General features: G+C 40.5%; 1 protein-coding gene across 1 annotated transcript in view; it reads right to left on the reverse strand.

The window, feature by feature from the left end:
* LOC110200367 (plasma membrane calcium-transporting ATPase 4-like) overlaps positions 1-12,364 on the reverse strand; it is a gene marked incomplete at its 5' end in the record, with an annotated part of 92,079 nt that overhangs the window by 24,601 nt on the left and 55,114 nt on the right. Inside the window, one exon of the mRNA XM_078148060.1 lies at positions 8,947-9,011. The remainder of the gene's footprint in view (positions 1-8,946; positions 9,012-12,364) is intronic.

Below are 12,364 nucleotides of genomic sequence, written 5' to 3' on the forward strand. Positions count from 1 at the left end.
AGGTAGACCTTCCATGTGTGAGGTGATGAAGGTCTGCACCAGGGTAGGGGTAGGGTCAGAGGAGAAAAGGGGATGTATTCAAAAGATGCTGGGAAGATAAAAACACAAGACTTGACCACTGTCTGGATAAGTGGAGTGACCCCACCTGAACACTTGAGGACTAAAAGATTATCATAACCCCCCCCCAACTTTGGAGTCTATGAAAAGGGAAGTAAATGTCTGAGAAAGGGGATGAAGCCACAGGCCCTGACTCCAGGTCTCCAACTCCTTCTACTCAGTTTCTTCTCTTCTCTCAGCTCCCTTAACACCTCTTGGTCTTCTGGTCACCATTCCTCATGTATGCCAGCTGCCCTCCAGCAATTGTTCTCCTCTTCCTCCTTTCCTTCCCCCCCCCCCACCAAGTGGAAGCTGGGACTCTGACCCTGGACTCTAGGCTGATCATTCCCAGCCAAGCCAGGAACCCAGAAGACCTGAGTTCCAATCTGGCCTCAGATACTAGCTGTGTGACCCTGGGCAAGTCACTTAACCTCTGTCTACCTTAGTTTCAACAGTAAAATGGGGGCAATAAGAGTACCTACCTCTCAGGGTTGCAGTAAGGATTAGAGGCAATTTTTCTAAAGCATTTAGCACAGTGCCTGGCACACAGTAGGTGCTTAATAAATGCTTTTCCTCACCTGTCAAATAAGCTGGAGAAGGACATGGCAAACCACTCCAGTCTTTTTGCCAAGAAAATTCCAAATGGGGTCACAAAGAGTTGGACACAACTGAAAAATGGCTAAACAACAACTGCCATGGCCTTACATTGACACCTTCTCCTCCTCCCTTTTCAGCTCCCTTTTTATGTATTGTCTTCCTCTATGAGAATGTAAGCTCCCTGAGGTCAGAGATCATCTTTCTTTGTGCTTATATTTGTACACTTGTTTCTTAGCACAGTGCCAAGTACTCAGGAGGTGCTTCATAAATACTTCATTTATCATTATTTATTCCTTCCTTTCTCCCTCACCTTCTTTGCCTACAAAGTCCTTTCTCTGAGAGAGTCTGAGAGGCAGGCATGGAAAAGGAGTAGTGAGTTCTAGGTATGGGGAATGGCCTGTGTACAAGCCTGGAGATCAGAGATGGCAGACTGAACCCAGGGAGTTGCTAAAAGGGCAGCTTGGTTAGAGGGCAGATAGAGCATGTGAAGAGCAGGAGCAGAGGAGGATCTGAGAAGGGAGGCTGAAGCCTGAGCAGGAAGATTTAAATGCCCAATAGGAATTTGTACTGTATTCTAGAGTTCTTAACCTGGGGTCTATGAATCCCACCATTGGGTTGGGGGATAGATTTCAAGAATGAGATGGGGAGAAAATTTAGAACTCAAAATCTTGTGGAAGTGAATGTTGAAAACTTAAAATAAATTAATAAAATCAGAAATATAAAAAAAGGTAGAACCAACAATATTGGGCCACTGGTTGGATATGGGTATGTATGGTATATGGGTTCAGTAAATCTTCCAGCTAATGGAACATTGCCAGCATCCACATTTTTAATTTTTGGCATATTAAATAGAAGCCTTGCTGACCCACAACCAATCTTTTCTTAGAAAACGCAGCACCCCAAACATGCCACCTCCTCCTATAGGTTCAGCCTCATCACTGGCCATCTAGGCTCGTTGGGAGTGGGCTGGGGGTGCTTGCCCCTGCAATGAATGACTCCACACCACTGTGCTCTGGGGGTAGAGCCCACTTCGAGTGGTCCTTGTCCTGCCAACATGCTTGCTCCCAAATCTTGTGTCCCCAAGCTATGGGCAATCGAGATGTAGGTTCCACAAGGATTGAAGCAGTTAGGCCAAGAGTTGCCACACTGAGGATCCAGAGTCCTTCATTTTCAGCCATGAGTCAGAGGCACCAACTGTTCTGCTCTATGACCTCCAGATAAAGAAAAGGTTCCTTTTCTGTGATAAAGATGTGGACAAAGATGGTGAGACCAAGTGAGAGGCCACTTGTTTAAAAGGAACAAACATTAGATTTGACACAAGATGACCTGGGTTTGGGTCCCAGAGCTGCCGTACTAAGCCTTTGAGTAGTGGAAAGCATGCTGGATTCATCTCTGATACTGTGTGATCATGAGCAACTCTTTGAGCCTCAGTTTCCTTATCTGCAAAATGAGGTTACCTGGAAAGCAGTTTGGAACTATGCCCAAAGAGTGACTAAATAGTCACATACCCTTTGGCCCAGGGACACTAAGCTCGAAGAGAACAAAGAAAGAAGAAAAGGATCCACGTGTCCCAAAATATTCACAGTAGATATTTTGGTAGGGGCAAAGAATTGGAAACTGAGGAGATGTCCATCAACTGGGGAATGGCTGAACAAGCTATGGCGGATGAATGTGATGAAATTCCATTGGGCTGTAAGAAAGGACGAATGGGATGGTTTCAGAGAAGCCTGAGAAGACTTGTATGAACAGATACAGAGAGAAAGGAGCAGAACCAGGAGAATAATCTATACTGTCACATTAATACTGCAAAACCAAACAAGTTTGAAAGCCTTAGGAACTCCAACCACTACAATGGCCACAATTCCAGAGGGCTGATGATGATGATGAGTCATTTCCTCTCTCTAGGCTTTCCTTTCCCTCCCTATAAAATGAGTGGGTTATATTTGCTGACCTTTAAGATCTTTTCCAGCTTCAAGGTTGATAACTCTAAATACCTGCCTGCAAGATCCCTTGGAAGCCTACATCTCCTTTCCAGGGCTGTTCAGTGTTCTAATTGGCTCTAACTTTAAGTGAGGCTGCTTAGGAAGGGTAAGGGCCAGCAGGCAGGTCCCACACCCACACCCCAAATCTGCTGGCCAATGGCCAGCATGGTCATGTTCTTTTGGGACTTTCCAGCAGAGCCTCCTGTGTCTGCTGCTCTTCTCCTCCCTACACCTTCCCCAACCTCCCTTGTGCCTATGAGGTTTAGGGCCAGTGGGCCTTGGCTGGGAGAGCCAGGGTTGGCCAAGGAACATCCTCCTGGTATAGTTTTGCTGTGTCTCTGGTCAAAGCCAGGATGACTGAACCCTTCAGAGTTGGTAAAGTGGGATGGGAGAGGGCAGGGCTGAGGAATCCCTGTATAGGTGGAGGTCACCCAGAGATCATCACATCTTGGGACTATAAGCTCATTTTACAGATGAGAAAACAGGTCTGCAAGAGAGAAAGGATTTGCCCATGGTCACAGAAACAAAACCAGGACTTCTGACTCCAAATTCCATGTTCTTTGATACTTTTTTTTTCCAGCAAAGATCATATAGATGGGCCAAAGTCCTGCCTGAGCAGGCTAGGCAAGGAGCCAGCAGGGTTAAAATCAGGAATTATGACAAGTTAAGTGAGCAAATACCTAGTAGGTGCAAGGTACTACATCTGGTGCTAAGGATACAAAAAAGAGGTCCCTGCCCTCAAGGAGGTTACATTCTACTGGGGGAAACAACATGTTCATAGGTAAGTCAACATCAAATCCATACCAAGCCCAAGCAAAGAGATGTCATGAAGGTGGAGATCAGAAAGGAGCCATGGAAGAGTTGGGAGCACTTCTGGAAGGTGGGAGGACATTTTAGACATGAAAGATAGCCTGACGTTATATAAGAATGAAACCAGCAAGAAGGTTGTTTTGGCTGAGAGGAAGCATGTGATAGGAAATGAGACACAAGCCTAGAAAGATGGGTAAGCTAGGCCAGATTGGAGAGGGTTTGAAATGCCAAATAGAGGAGCCTGCAATTAATTTATCCTAAAGGCAAGAAGTTGCTACTGAAGCTTCTTGGAGAGGGCAGTAATATGGTCAGACTTGCTTTAGGAAATTCATTTGGATAGTTCTGTTGAGGATACACTAGAGAGGAAGAGATTTGAAGGGTGGTGGCTGTTGTTGTTAGTCCTTCATTTTCCAAGAGAACCAATGGATGGATGTCTTGACTCATGCATGAGCTGGATTTAAATGAGACAGAACTGCACAAAGTGATCAGCTTCATTTTCTCTTCTAGTGGCAAAAAAAAAGGACAACTGGCAATGCCCCGGGATGCAGTGGATGACCTTGGCATCATTGATGCCTGTCCATGCTGTAAATGCTCCACAGCACCTGCTTCAGCTGCCTTCACGGCCACTGGAACAAATTGTTTTCATCCACCTAGTAATACTAACTAAGGTTACTAGTAGATGAGTTAGGAGTCTACTGCTATGGTCTGGGTGAGAAATGTTAACCACATGAGTTCTCTTGATAGAACTAGGAAACTCAGGAAGAGGGTAAGGTGTAGGGGAAGGAAAGCAGAGATGACAGGCTCCATTTTGGACATATCCTAAAGAGTAGCATAATTTACCAAAATGGCAGAGAGGTGAGAACCATGTCTCAAGTTATAAGAGATCCACAGAGGAGAAGTCACAGGATTTTGAGCCAGTCATTTCAGTGGCCCACTCAACATCCAGTTTTAAGCTAGGCCCCACCCTCCAGCCTTAGCCAAATTCAACTCAAAAGCACTTCTTAAGCAGAAAGACATTGAGCAAGATGCTGGGGGTACAGAGACAAAAATGAAAGTCCCTCCTTGTGAAAGGAATTATTATTTTCATAATAATAGATATGATGTATATAATGAATATGCTAATAATTCAGATTTTTCAGAATTGCCTCCTCTGGCTTGGGAGTCAGACTTACAATGCAGCTTGAAATGATCAACAAAACCTTGACAATCCTCTCACAATCTTTGCATTTTTGTGCTTGTATACCTTAAGTGAAGTGAATCAAAGATTATAGAACCTGTTCCCATCACAGAACTCTGGTCCTGTACTCCACTAAGTAATGGCCCCCAAAGACTTGACCAGAGTTGTTGTACTGTCTTCCACTTGTGGGCTTGTCATGGGAAACTACTCTGGCCCTGGGAAACAATTGTTTGTAATCTACCTTCCCCCCTCACTTCCCACTTGTGATTTATGTATAAAATCTCTGTCTTCACTTCAGCAAGGTGAAATGCCACTCAGAAGAATTTCCAATTTGCAAATCTGTTCCTCATAATGAAACTAATTAATTAAACTGCTACCTGATTACTGGCACTCCTGTCTCTAGGCCTGCTTGTGTGGCTCCAAGCATTCTCAAGTTAGAGACTGTCTCAGTAAAATCCTGTTAACGCTTCCCTCTAGGAGGTTGCATTCTATTGGAGGGATCCAACAAATAAGCATAAGTAAATAAAAAGTAATGTCAGGCAGGAGAGAACTCACTGCAGAAATCAGGAAAGACTTCATGTTGGAGGCAGCAACTAAGCTGGCCCTTTAAGGATGCTATGAATTGTAAAAGGCAGAGGAGAGGAGCAGGTATGATCTAGCCCTGAGGTTCAGCCCTCAAAAAGGCTTAGTGAAAGATCAGAGTACTGGAAGAAACCTCCAGGCCAATTTGGCTAGAAGGAACTGGGTACAGACAGGTAAAGAGGAGTCCTAGTATTTAGGCTGGGGGACATCTGAACATGTTTGGAGGCATCAGAGAAGGAACAAGTCACTAAGGAGAGACTGAAGATTGGAGGGGGCAGGTAATCTGGTGCGGGGGAGAGCTAGGAGGACACAGGGGCAAGAGCCTGGGTTTGTCAGGAGGGGCCACCTCTTCCTCTGAGACTCTGCCAGAGAACTCCTTCAGACACCCCATTCCCTTCATCAGTGCCCAAAGTAGTTGGAAAATCCCTACTCTGAGGTCTCTTCAGTTACTCCCAGATTTGGAGGTATTCTGGGAGGTTGATGGGGCTGAATATCTGGTTGCCAACTGAGAAACCATGACTTGACAGGATCTCCATCAGGATTCATTTAGTTTCATTCAATCCGTGGGACTGAGGAAGAAAATGCCTTCCATTAATCTCAAACTTCAGATGTTAATACATACTGTGTTCAGATGGTGGCATCTAGTGGTGAAAAGTGGTATAGCTCTAGGAAGGACACCATAAAGATCAAAGACAGGTTCACTCACTTTAAATGTTTATTAAGCACCTGTTGTGTGGATCAGCAGCACTGGTAGGTATTGGGTGGGAGGAGGCACCAAATTAAATGCCTGCCCTTGTGGAGCTCTATTTATGAGACTCTGAATATTTACTCATATGGTAACTCTGGATTAGGCAGAGTCCTTTGATGCTGCCCAATGCCTGAGCATGTAGTAAGCACTTAACAAATGTTTAATTGATTCTTACAACATCCTTCAGAGGAAGGACTGGTAATATCCAAGAAGGATGGGAAATTCTCAAACATGAAATTCTGAAGATACAAATTCCCAAGGTGCCATACGCCCATGCCTCTAAACTCTGATTTATAACTCAAGCTTCACCCTGGGCTCTTTTCGATTGTGTGTATTTACCACCACTAGCCTAAACCCCAAACCCCCCACATTGCCTCCCTCCCATGTGCCTTCTCCTCCTCCTTCCTTTCCAACTAGAGCTCTGAGAACAGTGATCAGGTGGTCAGTTCAACCCCATCATTCCAGGAAATGGACCTACTGATCAATTGTCTCATGATATCACTCACCATCCCCATGAATTCTCTGTGCAGAACCTCCTCCTTGGCTCCTGCTTCCCTAGAGGAGTTATCTCCACATTAGACTGTAAGTTCCTTGAGGGCAGGCACTGTTCTACTTCCTTGTATTTATATCTGTAGTGCTTAGCACAGTGCCTACCACATAGTAAGCTGTGATAAATGCCTTCTTCTTCATTTCATTATTCACAAATGTGTGCAGATAACTACAAATACATTAAAGAAATACAAATGACTGGTTCCAAAAGACCTAAAGGCAAAGGTCATTACTGACAGGGGAGGAGGGAAGGCTTCCTGAAGATGGTTTTTGAATTAGGCTTTAAAGGATGTGGAGGAAGCAATAAAGGGACCAGCATAAGCCAAGGCCCGGAAGTTGGGGGAGGTTCCAACATTGCAGAATGCATGGAGGGGAGAAATATGAGATAAAGCTGAACACATAGGGAAGCAAGAAGGCCTAAACTGCCAAGCAACAGAGCCTGAACTTTCCTTGGTAGACAAAAAGTAGAAACTGAAGTTCGTTGGACAGAAAAATGAAATGACCACACGAGTTGCCAGAATGTGAAATAAACTATTGCTAGGGTGAAAATACTTTGGATTTGGGAAGGAGTCACAGCTAGTTGTCATCTAAGGTGAAAGAAGGGATCTGGTTTTGTGAGCCCCTCTCTTGGGTATAGTAACAGCTAAAATAATGGCCCCTGTGCCTAGGAGCATCAGCTTAGATCTCTACCTCTGGGGTCAGAGCAATAGCTCTGTGGTCCAGTTCCTCGCCCTGGGTATGGCTTCAAGATACCCCATCCTGAGTCAGAGAGACAGCCATGTAGTCTTCCTCTCTAGGTGTCCAGCTCTAAGATCCCCTCTCTTGAGAAGAGGGGAGGCACTAGTCCTTGAGTCTTAGATCTCTCCCTCTGGAGTCAGCAACAGTGCTAGGTCTCTGTTCTTCCTGGAGTTGAGTCTGAGATCCCAATCACCCTGTTCCACTTCTGGGGTCTGGCTGCTTAATACCAGTCCACACTTATTCCATAGTTCTGCCCCAGTCACTTTCCTGTGAGCCAAATTTGTGATCTTGTGCAGGAAAGATGAACCAACATGGTTTCTCTGCAGATTTTCAACCACTACTCAGTCTGGCCCTCATCTGAGATGTTTGTTCATGAAGTTGCTATGAGAGCTGACCTGAACTGCTTCCTTCTACTCCATTGCCTTGGCTCATCTCAACTATGCCTCCCTTGATGTGACACAAGGTTGCATCAGTTAGCTTTGCCACATCACACTGCATATTTAGTTTATTGGCCACTAAAACCTCTGAATATTTTTCAGACAAACTATGGCTTCATCATGCTTTCCCTACTACAATCTGTGGAGCTGATTTCTCATATTCAAGTACAAAGCATTATATTTATCGCCATTGAATTTCACATTATTAAATTTGTTTCAATGCTCTAATCTATCAATAATTTTCTGGCTCTTGACTCTGTCATCCTCTGTTAGCTATTTCTCCTAGCTTTGTGTTGTCTGTAAATTGGACAATTGTGCCATCAATCTTTTATCCAAGTTACTGGGAAAGACATTCAATGCCATAGGGCAAGAAAAGTCTCCACTAGAGATTTTCTCCTCAGAGACAATGACCTGGAGTCTACTTTTCAGCCAATGCCTATCCTCCTTCACTGGGGGATATCTAAGCATTTAAGCATCATCTAAGCATTTCTGTCTCGATCTTGTTTATATACATAGCTTAAAAGTCTTTGTAAACTGCTTTCCAAAAATGTAAATAAACTATTTCCATGGCATCTTCTGAACAATGTGTTTTGTAACTCTGTCAAAAAGAAAATGAGGTTAATCCAGCACACTGTGTTCCTTATGAAGCCATGTTAGTTCTTTAGGATCCCAGTTTCCTTATTTAGGTATTCATTAATCACTCTTTATAATGACATATTTTAAAATTTTACCAGAAGTCCAAATCAATTTCATGGACTAGAACTGGCAGGCTCTATTCTCTTTCTTTCTTTTTTTTTTTTTGAAAATCAATAAAATAATTTTGGTAGTTTAATTGGGATGGCACTGAATAATTAGATTAAGTAGAATCAACACTTTTATTTTATTGGCTCAGCCTACTTATGAACTAATAACATTTCTCCAATTATTTAAACCTGACTTTTTATTAAAAAAAAGTTTTATAATTATGTTCAGATACATACCCTTTGATCCAGTAACATGACTACTAGGTCTATATCCCAAAGAGATTTTTTTTTAAAAAGAAAAGGACCTATATGTATAAAAATATTTACAGCAGCTCTTTTTGTGGTGGCAAAGAATTGGAAAGTGAAGGTATATCCATCAACGAAGGAATGACTGAAAAAAGTTGTGGTGTATGATTGTAATAGAATATTGTTACGCTATAAAAATGACAACCAGGATGATTTCAGCAAAAACCTGAAAAAGACTTACATGAACTGATGCAGAGTGAAGTGAACAGAAGCAGGAGAACACTGAAAGAATCCGCTGATCACCTCCTGAAAAAGATCCCAAAATGAAAACTCTGAGGAATATTGTCACCAAATTCCAGAATTATCAAGTCAAGAAAATACTTCAGGCAGCCAGAAACAAACAATTTAAATATTATGGAACCAGAGTCAGGATTACACAGGACCTAGCAGCTTGTACGTTAAAGGATCAGAGGGCTTGGAATATGATATTCTGCAAGGCAAAGGAGCTTGGATTACAACCAAGAATCAACTACCCAGCAAAATTGAACATAATCTTTCAGGTGAGAAGATGGACATTTAATGAAACAGGGGACTTTCAAACCTTCCTGATTTAAAAAAAACCACATAACTGAACAGAAAATTAGGTTGTCAAATACAAGACTCAAGAGAAGCATGAAAAGGTAAACAGGAAAGAAAAAAAAGAGGTTATTCGATAAGGTAAAACTGTTTACATCCCTACACAGGAAGATGATACTTGTAACTCCTAAGAACTACATCTTTATCATGGCATTTAGAAGGGATACACATAGACAGAAGGTGTAGGTATAAGTTGACTTTGATGTAATGATAAAAAATAATTAATTAATGGGTGAAAAAAAGATTGTACTATGAGAAGAGGAAAGGAGGAGGCAGAATAGGGTAAATTACATTACAGGAAGAGGCACAAAGACCTATTACACCAGAGGGAAAGAAGGGAGGGGGTTAGCATTATTTGAACCTTACTCTCATCAGATTTGTCCCAAAGAGGGAATAACATACACATTCAACTGGTTACAGAAACCCATCATATTCTATAGAGAAGTAAGAGGAGGAAGGGAAAAGAAAAGGGAGGGGGGCTGATAGAAGGGAGGGCAGATTGAGGGAGGCATTGATCAGAAGCAAAACACTGATGAGGAGGGAAAGGGAGAAAGGTGAGAGAAAAGTATAACAGGAAGGGGGGGAACAGGATGGAGAGAAAGACACAGTAATCATAACCGTGAATGTGAATGGGATGAACTCTCCCATTAAACAGAAGTGGATAACCACAATCCTACAATAGGTTATTTACAAGAAACACATTTGAAGCAGAGAGATTACACATAGAGTAAAGGTAAAAGGCTAGAGAAGAATATATTATGTTTCAGCTGACGTTGAAAAAAAAAAGCAGGGGTAGCAATCTTGATCTCAGACAAAGTAAAAGCAAAAATAGATCTAATTAAAAGAGATAAGGAAGGAAACTACATCCTGCTAAAAGGCATCATAGACAATGAAGTAATATCAATACTAAACATATATGCATCAAGTGGTGTAGCATAGAAATTCTTAGGGGAGAAGTTAAGGGAGTTACAGGAAGAAATAGATAGGAAAACTATACTAGTGGGGGACCTCAACCTCCCCCTCCCATAATTGTATAAATCTAACCACAAAATAAACAAGAAAGAAGTTAAGGAGGTGAATAGAATTTTAGAAAAGTTAGATATGATAGACCTCTGGAGAAAATTGAATGAGGACAGAAAGGAATATATCTTTTTATCAGCAGGACATGGCACCTATACAAAAATTGACAATGCACTAGGGCATAAAAACATCACAATCAAATGCAGAAAGGCAGAAATATTTAATGATCTGAAATTATGATGCAATAAAAATTACATTTAATAAAGGGCCATGGAAAGATAGACTGAAAATTAATTGGAAACTAAACAATCTAATCCTAAAGAATGAGTGGGTCAAGCAACAAATCATAGAAACAATCAATAACTTCATCTAAGAGAATGACAATAATGAGACAACATACCAAAACCTATGGGATGCAGCCAAAGCAGTCCCTAGGGGAAATTTTATATCTCTAAATGCTTACATTTATTCATATAAATTATTTATTCACATAAAATAGAGAAAGAAGAGATCAGTGAATTGGGCATGTAAGTAAAAAAGCTAGAAAAAGAACAAATCAAAAATCCTCAATTAAATACCAAATTAGAAATTCTGAAAATCAAAGAAGAGATTAATACAGTTGAAATTAAGAAAACTATAGAACTAATAAATAAAACCAAGAGCTGGTCTTATGAAGAAAACAATAAAGTTGACAAACTTTTGGTTAATTTCATTTAAAAAAGAAAGAAGAAAATCAAATTACTAGTATCAAAAATGAAAAGGGTGAATTCAGCACCAATGAAGAGGAAATTAAAACAATAACTAGGCTCTATTTTGCCCAACTATATGCCAATAAATCTGACAATCTAAGTGAAATGGATGAATATTTAAAAAATATATAAATTGTCCAGATGAACAAAAGAGGAAATAAAATACATAAATAACCCCATTTCAGAAAAAGAAATTGAACAAGCCATCAATGAATTCCCTAAGAAAAACTCTCCAGGGCCAGATGGATTTACAAGTGAATTCTACCAAACATTTAAGGAACAATTAATTCCAATACTATTTAAACTATTTGGGAAAATAAGCAAAGGAAGTGTCCTACAAGATTCTTTTAATGGTACAAATATGGTGCTGATACTTAAACTGGGGAGAAACAAAACAGATAAAGAAAATTATAGACCAATTTCCTTAATGAATATAGATGCAAAAATTTTAAATAAAATATTTGTGAAGAGACTACAGCAACTTATCAGGAGGATAGTACACTGTGACTAGGTAGGATTAACACTAGACATGCAGGACTGGTTCAATATTAAGAAAACTATCAGCATAAATGACCATATCAATAACAAAAATAATAGAAATCATATATTAATATGATTTAATATCATATCAATAGATGCAGAAAAAAACTTTTTGACAAAATACAACCCCCATTCCTATTAAAAAACACTGAAGAGCATAGGAATCAATTGAGTTTTCCTTAAAATGGTAAGTAGCATCTATCTAAAACTATCAGCAAGCATTATATATAATAGGGATAGGCTAGATGCATTTCCAATAAGATCAGGGATGAAACAAGGATGTCCTTTATCACCATTGTTATTCAATATTATACTAGAAATATTAGTTTTAACAAGGAGAAGAAACAGAAATTGAAGAAATTAGAATAGGCAATGAAGAAACAAAACTATCACTGCAGATGATATGATGGTATATCTAGAGAATCAAGTAAAAAGTTACTTGAAACAATTAACAACTTTAGAAAAGTTGCAGGATATAAAATAAACCTATATAAATTATCAGCATTTCCATATATTACCAACAAAGCCCAGCAGCAAGAGATAGAAAAAGAAATTCCATTTAAAGTAACTGTAGAGAATATTAAATATTTGGGAGTCTATATGCCAAGACAAACCCAGGAACTCTATGAACAGAATTACAAAACACTTTTCACACTAAGAAAGTCAGATCTAAAAATTAGAAAAGATATCAGTTGCTCATGGGTAGGCTGAGCT

This window comes from Phascolarctos cinereus, unplaced genomic scaffold, assembly GCF_003287225.1.
Source record: "Phascolarctos cinereus isolate Bilbo 61053 unplaced genomic scaffold, phaCin_HiC Scaffold_8;HRSCAF=390, whole genome shotgun sequence".
NCBI classification, from domain to species: domain Eukaryota; kingdom Metazoa; phylum Chordata; class Mammalia; order Diprotodontia; family Phascolarctidae; genus Phascolarctos; species Phascolarctos cinereus.